The sequence below is a fragment of the Henckelia pumila genome, chromosome 2, assembly GCF_033568475.1.
Source record: "Henckelia pumila isolate YLH828 chromosome 2, ASM3356847v2, whole genome shotgun sequence".
In the NCBI taxonomy this organism is placed as follows: Eukaryota; Viridiplantae; Streptophyta; class Magnoliopsida; order Lamiales; family Gesneriaceae; genus Henckelia; species Henckelia pumila.
The window spans coordinates 163707961-163715488 of NC_133121.1; positions in this window are offsets into that span (position 1 = coordinate 163707961).

Here is a 7528-nt window from a genome sequence, read left to right on the forward strand (position 1 = left end):
TTAGCGGACGACTCAATTGACTAGGAACTGTTTAGAATATACAGTGATTATAAGATGTGTTTAATGATAGTCATTCAATTCTACTATCACATCTTACATGCACTCTAGTATATTCAAGGTCTTTATCTAAACATCGTATAGTACGTCACAACATAATAATATGATAAAAGATAAAGTAAATGCCAATATAAAAGTGTAAATTATATTAAACAAAGATTGTTTACACATAGAGTCACAAAAGCCCTTAGCCACAAGTTGGCTAACCGGGCACCCACTCTTTCAATGTATTCAAATCTGAAAAATGATACACTCTATCCTATAAGCTTCTCAACATGTTTCTATATCCTTGACATGCATTTAAACATCAATCTACATATCTGTAATACATGAATTCTCAAGTATAAATCAATACTCGACAACAACATATACAATGGTGCTTGTTGTTCTAACATGTTTACCACATTATAGACTACATGTCATCTTCCTAAAACCCGAGTCACCACTTCTAATCTTTCAATCTCGTACTATCCAAGCCAATTCTGACTTGATCATACCCCAACCTGATGCAATGCACACATACAAACAAAGAAACAACCGGATAACTCCGGTGAGAATATAATTCTCAGTATGAAAGACATGCATATACAGCATATAAGCATATTGAATATATATGCTATAAGAATTCTCAATCATCAAAACATGTAAGAACATGTAATCATAGAAATATACTCCATTCTTAAATTCTTAAAGCATAGATATTCATCTAAAGCAATAGCATATCAAGCATATCAATACATTCATATCTAGAATGACATATCACAACATGCTAGCATTTGTAACTGCATATTCTAAACCATAGAAATCTCTAGGTTAATGCATAAATGCAATGCATGTGTCAAGGAATAGGCTATCAATCTGATACCAATAAATTTTAGTTCTTGGGATCCCAGGAAAATAAAATCTTTAACCGACCACCAACTTACCCAATCGAGGTGGCGTTAAATATCTCAAATCCCCTGACTTTGGTGCAACTATAGTGAGTCTTCTAGATCTGGAAGTAAATCTACATTCCGTGCCACTCAACTACAGACCTCCAAACGTCATATGCATTCTAGGCCAATCAATCCTCTGTGCTGTTCAAGGTAGGGTTCAAGATGAATGCAACATAATCTGTATGCATTACTACTGTAAAACATCTTGAACACTCAAATCACTTAATCAAGCCAAGCAATAACAAACAACAATTCATATGAACGCATATAAACAATTAAGTATGTGATTTTAGGAAAACTCAAAAACCACCACGTTCTCGAGTTGTTCTACCTGGCGAAGATAATGTCGAATCATACCTTTGATCTGGTTTCAAAAATTTTGAATCGTTGCAAAGTCTTGCAAATGATGATCAATAGAAACTTGCCAAATCTGTCATCAAATGATGTTCTTATAAATCTTTGCTAATTGAAGGTGTTCTTGATTCAACTTCAAACACTTCAAGTCATTCAAACTCGAACTCGTCAATTCAACTTCGATAATCTTCAATTCAAATCTGAAATAGTTTATAACATAACTAAACATCAATTTCCAATCTGAATCGATGTTTCTTTCATGCTTATATAGTGATAAGACAATCGGAATTCAAACTGACGACGCAACGCTTCGAGTCCAATAATTCTAATGACTCAATCTCAAATTCAATTCATCAATAATACTCTTGAAGATCAGCTCTAAACATTTAGAATGTGTATCAATTCAAAATCTCGAACCGGCGGCGTAACGGATCAAAACCAAAAATTCCAAAAGCATAAACATCATCTTGTAAATCATTTAAGCTCAATATCATCACCAATTCATCCACTTATACACGTGATCAGAAGCTCTTAAAATTCATATTTTACAAAATTATTCAATAATTCGAAAACATGTCCAAACGTCGATATTTTCTCGATCCGTCTTAGATATACTATCGCCGTATAAACTAGAACACGTTTATACAATCAAATCTTAATTCTAACAACATCTTAAACTTCAAACATAGTAGAACTTCATAAAAATTACGTCAAAACGTAGCACTCAGAGCTGTGATCGCGAATATATGATCACTCGGAAATTCTACCGGGCGGATCAAAAGATATTGAAGCTTGAAAGACTTAAAAATGGCGTGAGGTTATGTTGCTGGTTTCTTCTCCCTTGAATTTGATGAGTTTCACGTTTAATTGATATAAATCAAGTCGAAATTTGGATATATATAATTATATTTGAAGTTTAGTCCCTGAACTTTGGCCTATTTGCAAATTAGTCCCCGAACAAGCGATTTAATTCAATTTCAATCCTAAATAATTTAAGAATATTATAATTTAATTCTAAACTCTAAATATTCTCAAATTAATTATTCTCGAATTAAAATTAAATCATTTCGGACCTTATCGCATTTTAGTCCTTGAATTTCTCAATATTTGCAAATTGATCCTTGCTCGGATTTCATCCTCAAATCAATTCTTGATATTTATGATCTTGGAATTTACATCGTAAATTCCATAAATATCAATTCAAATATTTTTAATCTTTTAATTCAAGAATTCCGGATATTAAAATCTTAAAATCAAAAAATTCTCAAATTACATATTTTCGATCTGAAATTTAAATCTCTAATTCGGATATTCCTCAAATTCATATTTTCTCATATTCAGAATTTAAATCTTAAATCCCGTAATTAATAACTTAATATTTTCGGGCCTTACAATTCCTCCCCTCTAAGGAATGGTTTAGTCCTCGAAATTGCATTCGATCTTACTGCTGATTCTCGTAAGCTGTATAGCTAACTGAAGTAATACATACTTCAATTCTGTGAGCTTTAGATATCTATTCTTATATCTTCTCTTCTATAGTATTTTATTCTTCTTTCTGATCGCTTCTGCAATCATATCTATTCTCATTAACATATAATCAATGAGTCAACTTATATCTAAGTTGCTTTTTCTCGTGATCTAACTCTGCATCGGTTAGTTGGCTTCTCTTACAATCTTATCGGCTTCTGATTTATCTGAATTGAATGCACATACATATTCTAGCTGATATTCTTCAGCCAATGCATATGAATAACAATTCATCTATCTGACAATTCGAGATTGAGTATTAATCAATAAGTTAGATCAAATACTCACAGAGATCAATTATTATTTCACTTCTGAACTCTCTTTCTGAACCTAATGATGCTCGAGAAAGAACTTCTTTGCTGATCTTTCTGTTCAGGCTTCAAAATCTATATATGTTGCTCATTTGCTAACTCTGTCTATGCTGCTCTGTTCTTATTCTGTTCAATTACTCTTCACATTCTCTATATTTTCTTGACTCATATCTGGTCTGATAGCTGATACTTCTGAAATATCGTTTCAATATAAAGACAATTCTTCTTTTCTTATCATCTAAAAATCAAAATACTGTCTCTATATCTATCAGATAGCTGTCACAGGAAATATAGTAATCAAGTGGAAAATAATCAATCAACTAGTACCAAATCTAGTACTATAGTTCTGAGCATATCCTCGAAAATTTGGATAATCACATCTAATAGTCCACTAATCGGAGGATGGTATAATGAAATCTCATACAACCAAACACTCAAAACATCTGACAATCAATGCCACAATCTAGAAAACAAACCTATAGTCTCTATCTCGACAATATATTTCAATAATTACTGTAATCTGATCATCTTGCTAACTTCGTAACAAGTATCTATTTATGTTTGTATCATGTTTAATACAACATATTCTTGAATATGTCGAAATCTACTACAATTTAAATCGCATAATCATGAAGATTTGAGTAGAGTCGAACTAAAATATTTCACAAAGTTGATCTTCTTTCAGCTCTTATGTAACTATTCTATTACAGAAACCACTTGGGTTCATCTTTTCGGCTTCTTTTACTGAAATTTTTAGTATTGGTAATGTCAATTCTGTCGTATCTGCTTTCATTTCTTTCACAAATACTGATTTTCAAGTCATGACTACATGTAAGTCTTACATGTTTAGACAACTGAATGGATAAAAAATCTGTTGTCATATGCCTCTTTCAGGATCTGATATTCCATATCTAAAATATCTGGCATCCTCAAACGATTATTCACCGTAAAATTCATCTGTTCTGATCTGCTGTCTTATCTGATCTGTGAATCTAGTGTTCTCAATCGAATTTTCATTGCTTGATCTAATATCAATGTTGTTGTAATCTTTCCAAACTAGTATAGCTTAGCTTGGATTGCAACACTTTTAATTATCCGAGTATCTGTCTAGCAACTCACATATAAAAATTACAGATCTGTAATCACTCGATCAAGCATTCATCTACTTTTCTTCTTTCTATTTCCCAAGTACTAGCAAATCATGCAATCAACCCATAAATATTGTGGATACTTTGAATCTGAATTTCTATCAGTTACGAGCCAAAAACTTCAAAATATATTTAATATACACATCAAATAATCAATGACTCTCAAATTCGAATCAAAGAAACTCGCTCAAGGAAATGTCAGTCAAAATCAAATATTCTGAATGACAGCGAGTGAATCAAAGCAGACTCTAACAAAAGAATAAGAGTCAATCAAAATCGATCGAGGTCAAATAACACAACCTCGGAATCGATATCAAGAAATTCAAGAATCATGATTTCTATGATGTAATAGCTTCAACAAAATTGAAGAGAAAGCTCGACTGTAACTGATTTTTCTTATTCTTTATTGACATGAGTTTATCAATTAATTCCCAATTGACAATAGTCGAATATCATCTTTTCGACTTAATTCATTGTCATAGAATTAATAATCAATTCGTTACTAGGATAAGTCTGCATTTTCTGAAGTTCTTCAGTTCAAGTAGTGCTTTTCTATACGAGTTGTCATAAGACTTTCATACTAGACATCACTTTCTATAGAACTCTTCATTTCGTAGAAAGGTCGGAATATTTCATCTGAATAATTTCTGTATAGTCTAACCACTGTCAGATCTGTCAATTCTAGGTTAGTTCTATACTGATCTAGTACATCTACTAGACTTTTTCCGACATTCTTTACTTTAATCTTGATATAATCAGTACCGAAATAAAAGGAATCTTATTTTTTAAAACTCATATAATAAATCTCTAGTCATTTCTATTGCTTATCTAACTTAATCATTACACTGAAAACAATCAACTGTTAACTGGTACTCAGTTATTGCATTCATATCTATAATGCATGCTAGCTTAGTACCCTAAACTTTTAATTATCGAATTAAATCTTATTTTCTCAAATCTGTATTGTATCTTTTCTGACTAATCTTATAAATGCGTTCCATCTACTCAAAGGCAAACTCTCAAAAAATACAATTAATAAAGGCTCAATAGATAAAGATTGTAGCATAACAAATCACTGTTCCATGAATGTATGCTATGCAATCAAGATATAAGCAGATTCAGTCAATTACTCAATTACCTGCAATCTCATTATCTGGTGCAACTTGAGCCTTATTTTTTGTACTTGTTTATTGCCTATGAAATTATCTGCCATTCAAATTTTCTCTTGATCTGTTTCAGCTAGGGTAGCTATACTTATATTTCTTCATCTGCTGGCGTTTAGGCTGAATCGATCTTTGCTGTTGTTGTCACTATCTCTTGCTTCATAAATATACTGCTATGGAAGTTGTAGTGGAGGTGATGATCATAGTTTTTCACAATTATAAAGGCATGAATAAAATTCTACTATGCTTTATACAACCGGTTTGTAGTTTCTTTATTCTATCTCTGGCTTCAATCAAGTCATTCAAGTTGATATGCTTCTGTTTGACACATTTTGCTTTTCTATGTTTTCTAGTACATATAGAAAGAAACAATTCTGTTTACTTACCTGCCAAACCATTTCAATACGTCTGCTCTTTCATAAGTTCTTCTGGAAAATTCACCAACTTCTTGCTAAGCCATGGAGTTGATATAAAATCTGGCTGGTTCTATGTTCATCTGAATATTCTTCACTTGAACAACTGATCCAGCTTTTCAACTCAACCCCTTTCTAGACATAGCATATTTTGTATCTTTCTGAGTTGGTGATTAATAGCTCTGGAGTTGTTCAACTAACATACTCCTTAGGGCAATCATCATATCGATCGGCTCAAAACCTTACCTCAACACTGTTTTGTTCTGTTTGAGGTTCTGTTCTGTCTGAGGTTCTCATGCTATCTACACAATCTGTCTTATTCGATAACATGAAGCAATATATATTGCAGAGATTATAAAATACTATGTCAGTATAACATACATATAATCTCATGCTTCTGAATAGAACACATACTTGCAAATGCTCATGCTTTTCAAATAATACATGATTACAACGAATTCACTTATTCTGATGAATTCAATATATCATGCATACATATCAGCATATAAGCATGTAATTCTCATATCGGTGAAGCAAGCAGTGTTCAATCAATATATCATGTTCGCATACAATTTCTCAATTCAAGTAAAACATAATCATGCAATACTATAAATGCATGCGACTCATTCTACCCCGCTCAACTTCTATCTTAGTCCAAGACTTTATGCTCTGATACCATCTGTTGTGGGGACCTCGGGTTGCTAATCTTTTCTTAGGGAAAATTAACAATTAATCATAACTGAATCAAACTAGAAACAATAAAATCAAAGACTAAATTTTTTTTTTATTTACAGGTTGCCTCGCGCGCGTGCGAGATAGGAACTCGCCCACGCACGAGCCACCATTCTAGCGGCCACGCTGAAAGCTCACGCACGCGGGATGAGGCCTCTCATGCGCGCAAATTCCTGTTCCATCGAACTGCAATAAACCTCGCTCGGGCGGAAAACGCACTCGCTTGAGCGTGGTTAAATATTCCATCAGCAGCATAATTTGCTTGTTCTATTGCTGTCAAATGCCATTATTCTATGTAGCACATAGCTAATTCTTTCAGGCACACTTTATCAAGTATCTAAACAAACATATGTATTCATACATTAATACATATGTATTCAAATCTGAAAAATGATACACTCTATCCTATAAGTAGTTCAAATATTAAAAAAAATTTAAAAACATGTTATTTTTTCCAAATTTGTTAATATGAGTAATTAACATGAATTGTTGAAAGTTAACGCTATTGTTATTATTTTTTGTTTAATTAATTAATTTTGGGTCAGGTCTCTTTTCAGACAATTTTTATCCTTGAGATCAGTCACTGATCTTGCTCATATTTACAAATAAAAATAAATTTTTTGACAGAAAAAATATTAATAATTTTTTATGGGTGACCTAAATAAGAAATTAATCTTACAAAGTTGACTCGTGAGACTGTTTTATTGGAATTTTTGTTTTAGTTTTGTTTCGACTTTTAATTACTCTATCGTATGCTCACCACGTGCAACACACGTGCATGTTATCTAGTATATATATATATAGAGAAATTCTCAACTGTCCAACCATGTTTTTCCACTTGGTCCGCGACCACTAAACCCGGTGGTGGGTTTTAGTGGTTTTTGTTTT